Raw genomic sequence first — 18,796 nt, 5'->3', positions numbered from 1 at the left:
AAAGGTTAAAGCCTGGGCTCTAATGAAGGATTGTAAAATAAGGGCTCATTTACACATTCAGTCAGATTTAACAGTCCACGGTAGTTAGTTAGTTAGTTTACTTTATTGTTGTTGCACCTCCTGCAACGAAATCAAACACCATTTTCAGTGAACATCATGACCACGAAAATAAACACAAACACACATCCTTCACACTCCACACGTTGAATTGAAAACCCTGACAACACACCGACACTGCACTATACAGTAGAATTCAACAGAGCTACTGCCCTGGGATAGAAGCTGTTTTTCAGCCTATTTGTCCTTGTTTTTATTATTCTGTACTGTCTGCCAGGTGGTAATAGTTAAAAAAAAAGGGTGCCCAGAATGAGATGGATCTTTGAAAATATTTTGAACTTTCTTAAGGCAGCGGGAGCTATAAAGCTCTTCCAAAGAGAGAAGAGGGCAACCAGTGATCTTCTGGGCAATGACATTAACCCTCTGGAGTGCTTTCCTATCTGCCACTGTGCAATTGGCAAACCATACAGAGGTGCAGTAAGTTAAGATACTCTCTATGGTGCAGCAGTAGAAGGTCACCAGCAGTTTTTCATTCAGTTGTTGTTTTCTGAGAAGTCTCAGGTAGTATAATCTCTGCTGGGTCCTTTTGACCAGTGCTGCAATTTGAGCACCCCAGATCAGATCCTCGTGTTAGGATTCCAAGTAATACACCTAAAACAAATGGAACTCCGAGGCAAGTAGGTTCCTCAAAGAATTTAAGGTTTATTGGACATATCATTTGGCATAGGCTGCTGAAAACCAACTCCAAATATTCCCATAGTTTTCACCTAATTAAAAGTCAGTCACCAAACAGTCAGTCACATGGTCCAATCATTGTCCTGTCTGGTTACCAAGCGACATCACTTCACCCCTCTCCAGCCACCTGCAGGAATGTCCTTGGTTCCCAGGAGAAAGTATTTTGTTTTGACTACCACCCTCCCTATCTCTACTCCCCCCTCCCAATCCCTTAGCTCTAGTGTGGCAGTGAGGCCTCAAAATGGCCTCGGCCAGGTCAACTTCAGAGTTGACACCACTCTTTAAAACTGCAGGCTATGTTTCTCACAGCCTTCACCAATTTTGCACTTCCTTTAGTTTGTAGGAAACTGAGCTCATCAGAGTTCGACAACTCTTCCCAGCTACTTGTTTTCTGCATGCTGCTGGTTTTCCAGGGAACCCATCCAACCATGCAATATGGTTACTGTAATCCAAAGTAATCTAAATATTCTAACCTACCAGTTTAATTGTTTGGGGACAGACCAGCTGACTCAGTAATGCGGGGTTTTTCAATCTTGGCTGGGGAATTCTGGGAGTTGAAGTCTACACCTCTTTAGAGTCGCCAAAGTCAAGAAACACTGCAGTAGTGGCTTTTGAGTGGCTCAAAAAGGGTTGAATATGGGGTTTGTGGGTGTGAATCATCATTCTCATCCTTATCATCATCACAATTTTTTATTTATAGTGCAATGATTACTGCTGGTTTGGATTCTGTGAGTGTATTGGCATTGCACTCTTAAGTTGCTCCTGATCTCAAAGCTAGCTTTAAAAAAACTTATCCAGATGGACAGACTTTGGCAGCCATTGGCAAAGTCCAGACTGCAGGAAATCAGGTCCTATCATTGCTGTGAGTCCTACCTTTTTGTTCCATGAAAGCAAATGCAAATCTCTCTTTCCTATGGATAGGTCTAACTGAAATACATATTTTGATATGTGGATCCACACATAAACACATGATCAAATATATTTTTAGAGAAAGACTAAGCCTCAAAATGCACATGTATGTAGGAATAGCAACCTGCTATTTTCTGAATAAGCAATAAACATTTCACCTTGTAAACAACTGTGTCCTGTTCACGGATGATCTAAAACTATTCAACACCACCGACAATGCTACTGTCCTTCAAAGTGACCTTGATCATGTGTCTGAATGGTCAAACAATTGGCAACTCCAAATCTCAACCAACAAATGCTCTGTCCTACACATTGGTAAAAAAAATCAGTACACCAAATACAAACTAGGCAGATATGACCTCATTGACGATCCTCACTCTGTCAAGGACTTTGGAGTACTCATATCAAATGACCTAAGCGCCAGAGGTCACTGTAACACCATTGCCAAAAAGGCATTAAGAATTGTAAATCTAATCTTATGAAGCTTCTCCTCCGGAAGTATTGAATTGCTAACTAGAGCATACAAAACTTTTGCTAGACCAATACTCGAATACAGCTCATCAGTCTGGAATCCACACTGTATATCAGACATTAATACAATTGAGCAAGTGCAGTAGATTTCACAAGAAAAGTACTACATTCCTCTGCTCTCAACAGAATACCCTATATCACCAGGCTTGATATTTTGGGCTTGGACAACTTTGAACTATGCCGCCTACAGTTGGACTTAAGCGGACTGCTACAATGTCCTACCAGTCAGTGACTACTTCAGCTTCAGCCACAACAATACAAGAGCACACAACAGATACAAACTCAATGTAAACCACTCCAAACTTGATTTCAGAAAATACGACTTGAGCAACAGAGTGGTCAATGCCTGGAATGCACTACCGGACTGTGTTGTTACATCCTCTAACCCCCACTCCTTTAACCTCAAGCTATCCACTATTGACCTCACCCAATTCCTAAGAGGTCTATAAGGGGCGTGCATAAGTGCACAATCGTGCCTATTGTCCCTGTCCTATTGTCCCCGTTTATTTGTGCCTATTTCCTGTATTCTTTATTTGTGCCTATTTCCTGTGCTCATGTTTATACTTATACCTATTATCTTGTAAGCGATTGACAAATCAAATAAATAAAAATAAATTTCCCATCTTTTCCACAGAAAAATCTTGTAGCTTATGTTTCTCTAAGGGTGAAATGCATCAGCTTAAGTAACTGGGGAAAAAAAATAAGAAAACAATGCATTGGTGACCTTACAATAAAAAGGCGATGGGAAAAATTCAATAAACTCAGGCAAAGAAAAATAGTATTAAAAAAAAGAGTTCCAGATGAGTCCCAAACCTGGGAAGATCTGTGTATCAAGAAGCAGGGAGTGACCTCAAACAAAATATAATATTGCAGGCCAATTGGACAGCCTAAGCCGGAGCAGGAAAATATTAGGCTGGAGGTAGAAGATGACAAGAAGATGTTCGTTTCCTCCGAACACTACTGGTGGCCCAATGGGACATCTTAGCTGTGCAGATACCTCCCATGAATTATTGGTTTTTTGGTATGGTAGTCTTATTTATTTATTTGTTTGTTCGTTTATCTGTGGAGGTATTGTTGTAATTGTTTTTCTTCACCATGGGCATTTTCTTGTATGCGGCATTGTGGTATGCTGAATGATTGGGTGGCATATAGATTTAATAAACAAATCAATCAAGTATTCTCCTTTGAAAGTCAGCCAGAGCAGAAATAAACCTTTAGAGGGATGAGTCAAAAAATAAATAAAACAGCCAAGATATTTTTCTACTAGCAATGGAAATGAAATAGTCATTGCGTCGTTTAGCATCGTTCCGGAGGTGTGTCCATCAGATATGGTCAAAAAAGACAAGATGGCAGCTTTCCCTATAATAACAGAAGCTCTGCCATCTATTCTCCCCTCAACTTTCTTTTTCGCGTCGCAGATGCCTATGTTTATAAGGTCATTTTGTTGCCCATTTTCAACATCTGTATTCCTATCATTTTTGTTTGTTTTCATGCTCGGGTAGAATCCAAATAGTCTAAAATGGACTGTCTGTATTTATTTGCCTGGAAAGTTTTCTTTCCAAGAAAGACGCTGAATTAATTATCCCGCATCAAGGCTTTCCCAATCTGTTCGCAGCCAGAGGTGTTCGACCACAACTCCCATAATGACCAACTGACTGGTCTTGGACATCGTCTCCCTTCAGAATTATTTATTTCCCATTGCAGATGTTGCAGGGTTTTTTTTTTTAATCTTGATTTATTTTGATTTCGTTTGTGTAACTTATTGATTACATAAAATAAATAAGCCGAGGGCTGAACTCCACCCTCCAGAAATTCTAAAACCACTTCCTTGTGGCTTTTCTTCCTCACTGTAATTGTAACATGCACAATCCTAATAGCTGGATTTTTAAAAAGTGCATAGTTCTAGGTTGATAGAAAACAGACTTCAAATCAAAAAGTCTGTCTCTCAGAAAACCTTGTTTTTTACTTTATTATTTCAGGCTGCATCTAGACATGTGCTGCATTTTTAAACTACCTCAAAAAACAATATTTTTTTTCTTTCCTATGAACTTTTTTCTTTCTTTCTGGACTAAAGAACTAATACCTTTCCAGATAAGGAATCATCTTCTTAAAAAAATACATTAATGCACTCACTCTTCCTCCAAGCTAATGGGCATTTTAAAAGACACCTTTTCCTTCAATTTATCGCAATCAAAAATTGCTTCTTACAGCAATTTAAGGTCCTGTTGGGCACCTCAGGTTTTATTTGAAGAGTAATAACATTCTTAATGATGGTCAAGATAAGCATCTTAATGGTCTTTACTTAGCCCACTATCTACTTTACTCAAGTAAAATTAAATGAACAAACTGCTAGTAATAACAAAGGGACAGAAAGTGGCTCATATTGATGATGTCAGATCATAAATTCAGCTGTAGTTAGGTGCTATTTAGGAGAATAACAGGGTCTACGTTTAGCTGGAGCAAGGCTCTCCAGAAATATGTTGGATTTCTTGAGGGATGATAAGAAATTATACATGGCATATGCTAAGAAGAAAAATCACCTTTTTGGAAATATGATGGCATTCTTAGAATTAGGCTCCTGGAAAATGGCAAAGCTACATTCATTCTAACATTGTTCCATAGCGCTGAAGCTGAAAAAAATGCAATAGGGGAATTATTTAATTAGATTGCAACTTAAGTCTCGATTATGAAAAAAGTAGATCATTTATTTTTTTAAATTGTTAACAGGACAGTAGCCATTCTGTAAGTATTTTTCTAAATTTAAGAACAACCTATAAAAAAGCCTCAGGTGTTTAATTTACAAGTTTCCCCAGCTCGCGCCCCTTTTGTACATAACTTTGTGTAAGGGTGTTTTTAACACACATACTCAGGAAATCATTTTTAATACACATGTTCATTTTCATCATTTTAAATACAAATTCCCAAAGTCTCCTTTGTTAGATATTTCGCCCTAAGCAGACAAGCTTTTAAAAATATGCATTGTTCTGGCTGTAACTGACTGGAATGGTGATGGTCATCTGCTTTAAAAGACATATGAAGGCTCAGGTCAGGAAATAGGTCTGAATGGAAACTGGAAAGTGCAGGCACAGAGTGGGTTGGGAACACAAGAAGAATGATATCCTTAAATATGGATTTCTCCTCTGATACAGAAAAGAGACCAGGTTGGCAGCTTTCACAATTCTTATAACAACCCAGAGCCTTCCTTTTTCCTCCCTAGAAATTCCACTGAAACATATTATACATTTATACCTGGTCTTGATGGGCCTACATCTGGAGGTGATAAAATATTCAAGTTCTGAGTCCAACACAGTTACATTTGACTTCAGAAGTGCAAACTTCTAAAAGTATGGAAATCGGTAAAAAGAAAATTGAAAGTGAGAGTGAAGAGGATCCGTTCTCTTCACAATGCCTGGAAATCATTCAGTACTAATAGAATCTTAGCCAGAATTCATAACTTCAGGCAGGAAAGATACTACATATAAGATAACAATAGAGTGGCTAATGAGAGCAGCAGCGAAGAAATAAAAGTACTATTAGGAGCACATGCCAAGTAACATTTAAGATGACCAACAAATGATTCTCTAAATATATTAAGAATAGAAATATAATTATAGGATCCATTGGGTTATTAGAAGTTCGAAGCATTAAATTATTAATTAAACCAAATCAGGAAAAGAACGATTTCTATACTTCTGTTTCAGTATTAAAGATGTGCGACCTTAACTGGTGATGTTTTCAGGAGAAAGCTTGGAAAAATAAAAACTGAGAGAAGAACCTATGAACCACAATGACACAAATCTAAAAATAAACAAATCCTGAGGTACTCATAGCATCCACCAAAGAGTTCCTAAAGACCTTAAATATGAATTTTCTGTCCTTTTCCTAAAAATACACACTTTGATTTAACTTCAGTCTCTCTTTCCTAACACTGGAAAACAGCCACTGTGACTCCAATATTTAAAAGGGATTGAGAGGGATAAAAAAAACTTTTGTTTTTCTTTAAATAAAATCAGTAGAATAGTTGTTCTGATAAAATGATTAAAAGTATTATTAAAACAAAAACATATAACATGAGCTTTTTTGAAAAGGTGATAAGGTAGCTTCTGCAAAAGTAGATCTTGTCTCATTAAGCTTCTGGACTTTTGGGAGAGTGTAAACAAGAATACCTTCCGAAGGTATTGTCTATGGCACAGGTGTCAACCTCGATCGCATCACCTGATGTCATGTGATGTATCGTGACATTTTTTTGCCTTTGCAGAGCCAGAGTGGGTGCGGTCTGCATGTGATGCATCTGGCCCAGGGACCACCAGTTTGAGACCCTTGGTATGGGATATTGGATTTTGAAAAAGTCTATGACAAAATCTCTTAGGAAGGCTTCTAAGCAAACTTGACTGCCATGAGCTAAGAACGTAGGAATTTTTATGGAATGGCAATTGGGTAAAAAACAAGAAACAGAAAGCAGGAATGAATGGGAGTTTCTTACACTGGTGAGATACACACAACACTGGATTTTTGTGGGGTTGGTGTTAATGTTGATAGTTGGTACTTGCTACTGCCACCTGGATCCAGGGGTGGGATTCTACCGATTCAGACCCGTTCTATAGAACTGGTTGTTATGATTCTGCGCAGTTCGGAGAACCGGCAAATCGTGTCCCTGATTGGCCCCGCCCCTCTCCACCCGCCCCTCTCCTCCCTGCCCAGTCAGTCCTTAAGGTGTTTCTTTTGCCCCCTCCTGATGATCAGCTGTTCCAATGATCGGCTGTGCCAGGATCCCCCTTGGTGTTTTACTGCTTTGCCCAGGAGGCTTCCCTGAGGCCCAGGAGACCCAAAAATGGAGGGCAGAGGGGTGCTGCAAAGAAGGAGGAGGAGGAGGAGGAGGAGGAGGAGGAGGAGGAGGAGGAGGAGGAGGAGGAGAAGAAGGAGAAGAAGAAGAAGAAGAAGAAGAAGAAGAAGAAGAAGAAGAAGAAGAAGAAGAAGAAGAAGAAGAAGAAGAAGAAGAAGAAGCCACAACCACCCAGTCACATGGCCACACCCACCTAGCCATGCCCACAGAACCAGTTGTTAAAAAATTTGAATTCCACCCCTGCCTGGATCACAAATTGGTGCTAGGCAAGGAATGATTAAATTGGAGTCCAGCCTTGTGGATTATGCTGTAGATCAGGGCTGTCAAACTTCTGGCGCACGGGCGAGATATGTCACATGCTGGCTACTCCCACACCTGGTTTAGCAAAGGGGGCAACAATCCTGATACACCTTGTGACAATGCAAATTTGACACCCCACTGGACTGTGGGCCTGATTCAGTTGAGGTCTTCCTAAGTAGTCCTGTCCTTCAGAAACACTGAGATATCAAAGAGAGTATAGAGCAGTTGTGACTTCTTTATCACCGCACCCATTTCAATGGTGTGTTGCTCCCATTTTGAGGGTCAACAGTAAAGCGTAGCCTGCCCTACAGGATGAATAGGGCTGACTTCAGATGTGCATTTTCACTGGTTTCTCACTGAAGTACATTCCCCTTTTAAACATGTTTAGGTATTGAACTAAAATTCAGCACGGAAAGCAATTTATTGTTATTAGTAATATTTATTTCTCATGGTTTGATTGTTTTGATGTTGTAAGTTGCCCAGGGTCACCTGGGGCGAGATGGGCGGTAAATAAATTTAATAAATTAATCAAATAATCAAGTTCAGACATCTCTTTTGAGAAAGAAGGCAATAGTAGGAGAATATTGTTTACATTTTTAATCATGTCATTCTAGAGGCTCTCAAATAAGTCATAAAAGGAAACAATTGCATTACAGAGAACCACTTATTTGGAGGAACATACAGTATATGATGGAAAATATGCCCTTCAAGTGAAGCTAAATATTCCGAATAGTGTATTTATTGTTATCTTCTCCGTTTTAAACAATCATTATCATCACGTCATCATCCTATCATCACACACTAGTAGAAATCATTGTTTCCCCCCCTTGGAACAAAATTTTGGTTTTAGATCTTTTCTGGCACCTAAAGAAGGATTACAAACATGAAAAGCATTCCCCCACCCCCACAAATTGATTTCCTTTTTGAAATAAATGTGACTATTGGATGGAACGAGGCAAATTTAAAGATGGGAGAGAACATTCAAAGTAAGCTTTGAATTTTGCATGACGTCCAAGTTTTTCTCTCCCTTTGGGAGGGTTTTTTTCCAAAGCTTCAAAGTTCCATTCTTGAAGAAGCAGAAGGTGAAGGTAGGGAAGAGTTTCTTTACTGTTTGATCTAAAACTTCACAATAGGAATACATCTGCTGCTAAGCTGGGCTGTAAATATCTTTAATTTTTACTTTTCATCTAAAGGGAGCTGTTAAAATTGGTTTTATCAGGTGACGTCTTTTTAGAATAGAAGATGCCATTTCTGAAACTGATCTCAGTGCAATATATCATTTCACTATAGTAAGCTTTACTGCAAAACTGTATCCTTCCTTCCCCCCCCCCTCCTCCTCCTCCTTTCCCTTCCCCTTCCCCTCCTCCCCTCCCCAGCCTCCCCTTTTCCCCTCCCCCTTCTTTCTGTCTGACAGAAAAATAGCAGCCATCCTTAGAAACCCCAAAGATAAAATTGACCTGGAAAACCAAGGCATATATGAAGTCCCCTGTGCATCATGCCCTGCCACATACATTGGACAGATCAATAGAAGAATAAGTACCCACCTGGATGAACACAAAAATGCAGTCAAAAAGCTGGAACACACTTCCTCACTAGTCCAACACATGGAAGCCACGGGTCATAGAATCAACTTCAATGGCACCAAAACCCTAGCCACTATAGAAAACCCCAGCCACAGAATCATCAGAGAAGCCATAGAGATTGAAAAAAGACCAGAAAGCATGAATAGAAGAGATGATTCCACCAGACTGTCAATCATTTGGGAGCCTGCACTCACAAACAAACCTCCACACCACAAGCCAGCCAAACATCTGGGCACAAACAGACCCCCCCGATACCTCCAGCTCTAACACACCCCAACCAGGCACCCAGATGAAACCTAGCTTCCTAACAAATGATAGCCGTCCATTTACTTGGAGCCAAGCTGCACTAAAAGCCTCCAATACAGGAACACAATGTTGCCAGCCAATCAAGACACACACACACAAAAGCCACAAAATAGACAGAAGATATTAGAAACACCAATCAAGTAGAACACAGCAAACTCCAAGACCAATAAACACAGACCAAGACTCCCAACCAATCAGGATGAAGAAAAAACCATTCTGGCACAGCAATAGGTTGCCCCAAATTTAAATCTGAAACCACTATAAAAGTCTGACTCACAGATGAACACTATACAGAAGCTGATGATGGCAGATGAGATTCTGCCAAACATTGCTATAACTTTAAAAGCACAACTATAATGACGTGGGAAAATACCCGAAAAAAGCTGAACACCATACTTATAAGTACCTAAAACTTAAGAATATATATATATATATATATATATATATATATATATATATATATATATATATATATATATATATATATATGTGTGTGTGTATGTATGTGTATATATATATATATATATATATATATATATATATATATATATATATATATATATATATATATATAAACAGAGTTGGAGGTGATGTGAAAGATCATCAAGGATCCATCTCTTCTCGTCTCTCTCTCTCTCTCTCTCTCTCTCTCTCTCTCTCTCTCTCATTTTTCAATATTTAGCATGCTTTGAAACCAGAACAAAAATCTCCATTTGAGCACAGAGGCAGGAAAGGTTTCACTAACACTGAGGTGAAAATGATGCTGGGTCTCCTGCAACTCATTTCACCCCCTTCGGAATGGCTTCTTATCTCAAGCCCTCCCTTAAAAATCAATACCTGTCTCCTTTTGAGTATTTATTTATTATGTTTACACCCTGCTTCTCTTTAGAAAGCTCAGAGCACATTAGAGCAGACTTGAAGATGCGTCTCCTGTAAGTATTATTCTGCTTCATGCTCTCCCAGGTTCCAGCCCACCAAGCAATGGCTGCTCCCAGAATTTGCTGGGCTATGAAACTCTCAGTCTTTCCCCAAAGATTTTCCATGTTACAGGTAGTCCTCATCTTACGACCACAGTTGAGTCCAAAATTTCCATTCCTAAGACAGACCAGCTGAAGTGAATTTTGTCCCAATTTATGATCTTTTTTTTGGGCCTCTTTTCTTAAGTGAATTACTTCAGCTGTTTAAGTTAATGACACAGGTTTTTAAGTGTGATGACCCGGGGCGTGGCACAAAAGCAACAAAGTCACAAAAATAGGTAAAGTCCCTTTAATACCTCCAACTTAGCCCCCAATGTCCAGTTATCCTCAGCTGGAGATCAAACTCTTCCAAAAACAGTCTACAAAGGGAAGAAATGCAGTCTGAACCCGAAGTACAGATAAATGAGAAATTTAAAAAAACCAACACAAACCACGCTGAAGTAATTAACATGACAGGCCAGGATAATTAATTGCAGACTTCCAAAAGATAACGAAGCACACCCAGTTGGGAGGACACCAAAACCCAGATAAGCCTTGACCAAGATAATGCACGCTTTGCTTACAGCAAGGTGCTGTGTGCAAACGTCCTTCTTATATCCTGTTCTCCCAGCTGCAACTAATGAAAGGGATCAGGGCCTTCTTCTCTCTCATAAGCCACATTGCTCCCTTCTCCATTCCGCCCTGCGTGCCCTAGGATGAAGAGGGGGTGGCCCTGGGTCTTCCTCTGAATGCCCAGCCGGACTCTGCCCTTCCTCCATCTCTTCCACAGCCAATGGAACCACACTCCCACTCCCTGTCAGCTCCTCAATCTCCGCCTCAGAGTCGGACTCCAACAAGGGCATGATATTAAGTGAATCTGGCTTCCCCACTGACTTTACTTGTCAGAAGGTCATAAAAGGTGATCACATGATCCTGGGACACTGCAATCCTCATAAATACATGTCAGTTTCCTTCTGATAGTGTCTATCTACTATGGGTTAACACGCAACAGTGTTACTTGCTAAGGAAGCTTGGTGACTGGATGAAATTAACATGATCAGAGGCAGTCAAGCTATTCTGCAAAGCACCTGAGAGCAAGGCAAGAAGCCATGGATGGAAACCTATCAAGGAGAGAAGCAACTAGAAATAAAGAGAAAATTCCTGACAGCGAGAACAATTAATCAGTGGAACAACTTGCCTCCAGAAGTTGTGAATTCTCCAACACTGGAAGTTTTTAAGAAGAGATTGGACAACCATTTGTTTGAAATGGTTATAGGATTTTGTGTCTGAGCAGGGGGTTGGACTAGAAGACCTCAAAGGTCCCTTTCTATTCTATTCTATTCTATTCTATTCTATTCTATTCTATTCTACTCTACTCTACTCTACTCTACTCTATTCTATTTATTCTGTTCTGTTCTGTTCTGTTCTATTCTTTTCTTTTTGATAGGTATGAAGGACATGACCATCCTGTCCTTCATACCTATTGTGATGACCCAGGGTGGGATACAAAACAAACACGGTCATAAAAAACAGGTGAAGCCCCTTTTATTCCTTCACTTTGCTTCCAAACTCCAAATATCCTTGACTGAAGACAAAAAACTCCCACTCAAACACTTACAAGAAGGAGGAAAAAAGCAACACAAACCAGGCAAGATAAGGGCTGGAGGACGTCCACAGAGAACAGAACACACACTGGGAAGGACGCCAAACACAGAGAGGAACCATAAACTAGAGATATTTCCACGCTTTGTTTCCAGCGTTCGCCCGTACGCATGTCCGTCCTCTTATTCAGTTCTCACAGCTGCAGCCCATGAAAAGGATCAAAGCCCTCTCCTCCTGAGTAGACCACATCTCTCCCTTATCCTCTCCTCCCTGCATGCCCTAGGATGGAGAGGCGATAGGCCTGGGTCCTCCTCTGACTGCCCAGCCAGCCTCTGCCCTTCCCCAGCCTCTTCCATAACCTCCGGAGCTGCACTTCCACTCCCTGTCGGCTGTTCCTCTTCTCCCTCAGAGTCAATCTTCACCAGAGGCCTGACACCTATCAGGGCCTGGAAAGATATTGTGGGCACTTACTTTGGTGGTGAAGGAAAAGGCAATCAGTTTATATTTAGATGTATAAGTGGATGGTTTTCCCTAAGGTGATTTTTTTCAAGAGGCAATTGGACTTTGTTTTTCCTTGAAGGCATTTCACTTCTCATCAAAAAAGCTTCTTCAAGCTTCTTGGATGAGCAGAAAAATGTCTAAAAGAAAAACAAGGAAGTCCAGTTGCCTTTTGAGGGGAAAAAAGCACCTTTGGAACAACCATGTCCTGGATGACTGATAATCTCCATAGACCAGTTAATGGTTTGTTAGCGGTGAATCTGTGGTGAGTGAGAACCGAGAGATCTGTCCCGTGGACCACAAGATTCTAGAATCATTTCAGTTTATCTTCTCTTGGACTACCTTCTGGAATAAGAAAGTTGAAACCACAGTAAGAAGAACCAGGGAGCATGTTCACTGTGTTTTGGTTTTTTTAAAAATCTGCCCAACACTTGCGGTTTTCTTTTCCAACCATCTCTACTTCTACGGTTCCTGATTTATAGAGATGTAGAACTGAATCACTTTCAAAGGACGTCTGCTGAGAAGAGGCAATTTCCATGATATTTAAATAGAGGAAAGTCATCCTCTCACAAACCTTCTTCCGATGCAAGTATAAGGACTCCCAAGGTAGAATCTGGCTTTCATTCTTTAGTTTTTAATCACATGGGTTTGGTGACCTTTTATGACAGAGGACGCTTGAATTTAATTCTTGTTGAAAGTTACTTACTTTGGATAAATTGGGGGGGGAAAGAAAAACAGCCTATATGTTGCCAAAAAAATAACAGATAAATATGGAAGGATTTCAGATTGATTTTTTGGCTTGGAAATGTGGAAAATAATATGGGAAAGTCCATTCCAAATTAATGATGGAGGCTTTTCATTCAGAGAGGCTTTTCTCTTTCTCTCTCTGTCTCTCTGGAATGAGGATTAGAACCATAGATACGTTTTACTCTTGTTTTCTGTCACAAAGCCAACTCACACATATTATTAATTAATGTAACAATCTTTTTCAGTGTGGATATATATACACTGCTCAAAAAAATAAAGGGAACACTTATGCAACACAATGTAACTCCAAGTCAATCACACTTCTGTGAAATCAAACTGTCCACTTAAGGTAGCAACACTGATTGACAATCAATTTCACATGCTGTTGTGCAAATGGAATAGACAACAGGTGGAAAGCATAGGCAGTTAGCAAGACATCCCCAATAAAGGAGTGGTTCTGCAGGTGGGGACCACAGACCACTTCTCAGTTCCTATGCTTTCTGGCTGATGGTTTGGTCACTTTTGAATGCTGGCGGTGCTGTCACTCTAGTGGTAGCATGAGACGGAGTCTACAACCCACACAAGTGGCTCAGGTAGTGCAGCTCATCCAGGATGGCACATCAACGCGAGCTGTGGCAAGAAGGTTTGCTGTGTCTGTCAGTGTAGTATCCAGAGCATGGAGGCGCTACCAGGACACAGGCCAGTACATCAGGAGATGTGGAGGAGGCCGTAGGAGAGCAAGAACCCAGCATCAGGACCACCTCCGCCTTTGTGCAAGGAGGGACAGAAGGAGCACTGCCAGAGCCCTGCAAAATGACCTCCAGCAGACCACAAATGTGCATGTGGCTGCTCAAACGGTCAGAAACAGATTCCATGAGTGTGGTATGAGGGCCCGACGTCCACAGGTGGGGGTTGTGCTTACAGCCCAACACTGTGCAGGATGTTTGGCATTTGCCAGAAAACACCAAGATTGGCAGCTTCGCCACTGGAGCCCTGTGCTCTTCACAGATGAAAGCAGGTTCACACTGAGCACATGTGACAGACGTGACAGGGTCTGGAGACGCTGTGGAGAATGTTCTGCTGCCTGCAACGTCCTCCAGCATGACCGGTTTGGCAGTGGATCAGTAATGGTGTGGGGTAGCATTTCGTTAGGGGGCCGCACAGCCCTCCATGTGCTCGCCAGAGGTAGCCTGACTGCCATTAGGTACCGAGATGAGATCCTCAGACCCCTTGTGAGACCATATGCTGGTGCAGTTGGCCCTGGTTCCTCCTAATGCAAGACAATGCTAGACCACATGTGGCTGGAGTGTGTCAGCAGTTCCTGCAAGATGAAGGCATTGATGCAATGGACTGGCCCGCCCATTCCCCAGACCTGAATCCAATTGAGCACATATGAGACATCATGTCTCGCTCCATCCACCAACACCACATTGCACCACAGACTGTCCAGGAGTTGGGAGATGCTTTAGTCCAGGTGTGGGAGGAGATCCCTTAGGAGACCATCCGGCACCTCATCAGGAGCATGCTCAGGCATTGTAGGGAGGTCATACAGGCATGTGGAGGCCACACACACTACTGAGCCTCATTTTGACTTGTTTTAAGGACATTACATCAAAATTGGATCAGCCTGTCGTGTTTTTTTCCACTTTAATTTTGAGTGTAACTCCAAATCCAGACTTCCATGGGTTGCTAAATTTGATTTCCATTGATAATTTTTGTGTGATTTTGTTGTCAGCACATTCTACTATGTAATGAACAAAGTATTTAATAAGAATATTTCATTCATTCAGATCTAGGATGTCTTATTTTTGTGTTCCCTTTATTTTTTTGAGCATACAATAAATACAATAAATTAAATACAATAAATGCTCCCACAACCATCCCTCAGATGTATTTTATAGGTAGTTCTCAACTTCAGACCATTCATTTAGCCATGATTTGTAATTATACAGCACTGAAAAAGTTGCTTACAACCAGCCTTTCCACTTATGGCCATTGCAGTGTCTCCATGATCACATGATCAAAATTTGGTTGCTTGACAACAATGGTTGCAAGCATCCCAGGGTCATGTGATTACCACCGTGATCTTCCCAGCTGGTTTTTGACAAGCAGATCAGTTAGAAGCTACAATTTGCTTAACAGCTGCATGATCTGCATAATGACCAGAGCAAAAAAGTTTGAAAAATAGGGGACGACTCACTTAACAACAGTCTCCCTTACTGATGGAAATTCCAGTTCCGATTGTGATTGTAAGTCAAAGGCTACCTATAGTAGTACTATCCTGTTTTCCCTAAAATATGACCTACCCTGAAAGTAAGGCCTAGCTTGATTTTTACATGTGTGCCCGATATAAGCCCTACCCTCAAAATAAGCCCTAATTAAAATCCCACCCACTCCAAAGTGGATAGGTAAAAATTAAGCTAGGGTGGGGATGTGGGAGTGGAGCTGCCCTACTACTTACCTTTGGACAGTTGTAGCCAGACCTCACACACCCTGACACCTGCCTCCTGGCCCATTTCTCCTGCAGCTGGCTGGCAAGGCTTTCCTGAAGGTCTCTGTAGCTGATCCCAAAGCTCTGGATCGATCCAGAGCTCTGTTATTGGCTGCAGAAGCTTTCAGGAAAGCCTTGCCGGCTGCAGAAGAAGTTTCTGAAGGCCTCTGACATCAAAAAGGAGGCAAGGGGTGACGCGCACAAGTGAGGTTAGTCAATGGATGACATCTCCCCAAAATAAGACCTGGTGCCTTTTTTGGTGGCAAAAAAATATAAGACAGGGTCTTATTTTCAGGGAAATACGGTACTAGTAGTATCCCCCTTCAAACTTATAATAACTTTATTGGAATGTAATCAGCATACATTAAAATGAAATTTTGTTGCATACAGCTCTTCAAGGATCTCCACCTCTAATATATTCTACATTATTATGGACAGAATAAATAAATGCAAAATTATGCATATGTCCATGTATATTATATGACACAGAGAAACAACACCAAAAGTATACCAGGCATACTTTCCCGATTGTCTTAGTTATGACTGCAGCTTCGTCGATAGAAAGCAAGACCGACAACTGCATACCTGTGATGAACATATACACGCACAATTTTTGCTTAGTGGAGATTTGGTTCTACATGAAAACACGATAGGATATGTATATGTGAGAACTTTAGAATTCTCTGGCATGACAGAACATATGATGTTATTTAAACTGTCAATGTAACACTTGTGAATTGATGGGGAGCTCCACATGTGTTTTTTCAGCATGCCAGATCAGACCAGGTGGCAAAAATTTAAATGATAGCTGTAAAGGCACATCTGCTTTTCCTGACAGGCTATCAGATGTTAGCACTTTCTCTACTGAAGCAGCAGGTTCAGCTCATGTTGTGCACCGGTTGCTTGTAAATGTAGAGTGTTGGTTCCAAGTTTTAAGGGGCAATTTAGAATCACCATTAACGTTGAAATCACTGTTGAAAATGTAGCATAATGTATGTTTGTTTGTTGCATGGCAAGTGGAGAAAAATCAGAATGCATGTTTGCTTGTTTATACCGAGTCATGGAAAGAATTGTGTTTACCCAAAGAATTTCCTTAATTTAGTTTAAAATGTACATTTAAGGCCTCCTTTATGGGTGGAAGGAAAAAAAAATTAGTTGTGAAGTTCACTGAAAACAAACCACCTTCTGCACACAATAGTTTCCACTGTTAACTGTTTTTGTAGTCCTGGCCAAAATCCAGTCCTTCCTCTGAATGATGGTACATTCATTCGTACATCCAGAGTTGGGGTTAGAGAATACTATACCTGAAAACATTGTCTTTTGAGTAGAAAAAAATGTTAAGGCCACTTTTAATACTTTTTTCAAATATTCAGAATTTAAAACTGTAGTGGCAATTATAAAAACTATGCAGCTGAATGTAATAAGGTTAATAACGGCTGAATGTATTACAGGTTAATAATAGGAATGGATATGGGCTGCCATTTTGAGCATATTTAGAGAAAGATATTTTCTAAATTATTGACTTGAAGAAGATTTACATTTATATAAGAACATTTCATTCCAGAATAGACTCTGTTCTTTCTCTGTATGCTAGGATAGTACACGTATAGCATTAAACCCTTGATTTGCAGTTATAAACCAATTTCCCAATAGCTTTTTCATATTTGGAGGGAGAGTATATTTGGTGTAAAAGTCATTTTATGCTATACAACAGTGATGAGATTTCAGAATGATAAGCTACTACGGAGCACAGCCATGTCAGGCCTTCAAGGCGGTCCCGAAAACAAGTGTAACCATGAATACTACATCTGTTTTTATTATAAGGTTACATTACATTGTTTCCTGAAAGCCATCACTCTGCTAAACAAATAATTCCCTCAACACTGTTCAACTATTACAAAGTCTGCACTATTATTACTGTTAATCTTCTCATCACTCCTTATCACCTATCCCACTTGTGACTGTATGACTGTAACTTTGTTGCTTGTATCCTTACAATCTATATTGATTGTTTCAAATCGTATGATTGCTTATTGTACCCTATGACTATCATTAAGTGTTGTACCTTGTGATTCTTGACTCTTGACAAATGTATCTTTTTTTTTATGTATACTGCACCAAGACAGATTCCTTGTGGGTCCAATCACATTTGGCCACTAAAGTATTCTATTCTATTCTATTCTATTCTATTCTATTCTATTCTATTCTATTCTATTCTATTCTATTCTATTCTATTCTAAATAGAATATTGCAAGAGTGAAAGTATTTCCACCCCCATCTTTCCTTTTGCTCTCTAGAAAACTAGGGAGGGTCTGTTCTAAAACTCTTCCTACTTCTCCTTCCCTTCTGGGAGCTGATAATTTTTTTACATGCTGGTTGTTGAACCTGAGACTCTTCCTCTTGACTTCCTATGCACCATGACAAGCCTTAACTGACACTCTTCAGAATTGTTGGAATCAGAACTCCTCAAATCCCCAGACATTTCCATTTTTTTCATGTCCCTCCCGTCATCCTTTATTCTTCTAACCAAAGGCAAAAAGAACTGTGCTATACTATGCCAAAGACCACATGAAGTATTAGTACCATTTTATAACGCCTTGGTAAAAATCACACTTGGAATATTGCATCCAGTTTTGGCCCTCATGGTATAAAAAAAGATGTTGAGACTCTAGAAAGAGTGCCAAGAAGAGCCTCAGAGATGATTAGGGGATTGGAGGCTAAAACATATGAAGAATGGTTGCAGAAATTGGGTATGTCTAGTTTAATGAAAAGAAGGACTAGGGGAGACATGATAGCAGTGTTCCAACATCTAAGGGCCTGCCACAAAGAAGAGAGAGAGGATCAACCTATTCTCCAAAGAACTTGAAGACAGAACAAGAAGCAATGGTTGGAAACTAGTCAAGGAAGAACCAGCTTAGAAATAAGAAGAAATTTCCTGACAGAACAATTAATCAGTGGAATGACTTTGCTTCAGAAGTTGTGTGTGCTGCAACAATGGGGGCTTTTAAGAAGAGATTGGACAACTATTTACTTGAAATGGTAGAAGGCAAGAGTGTCAAACTTGCGGTGTCATGTTGCCATCACATGACGTATCATGATATTTTTTCCCCCTTCGTGGAGCTGAGGTTGGGCATAGCCTACACATGATGTATCCGGCCTGCGGGCTGCCAGTTTGACATCCCTGGTATAGGGTTTCCTGCTTGAGCAGTGAGTTAGACCAGGAAACCTCCAACTCTGA

Source organism: Pseudonaja textilis, chromosome 2 (assembly GCF_049901715.1).
Source record: "Pseudonaja textilis isolate UNSWEBS1 chromosome 2, rPseTex1.2, whole genome shotgun sequence".
NCBI lineage: Eukaryota > Metazoa > Chordata > Lepidosauria > Squamata > Elapidae > Pseudonaja > Pseudonaja textilis.
This window is presented reverse-complemented; position numbering follows the sequence as displayed.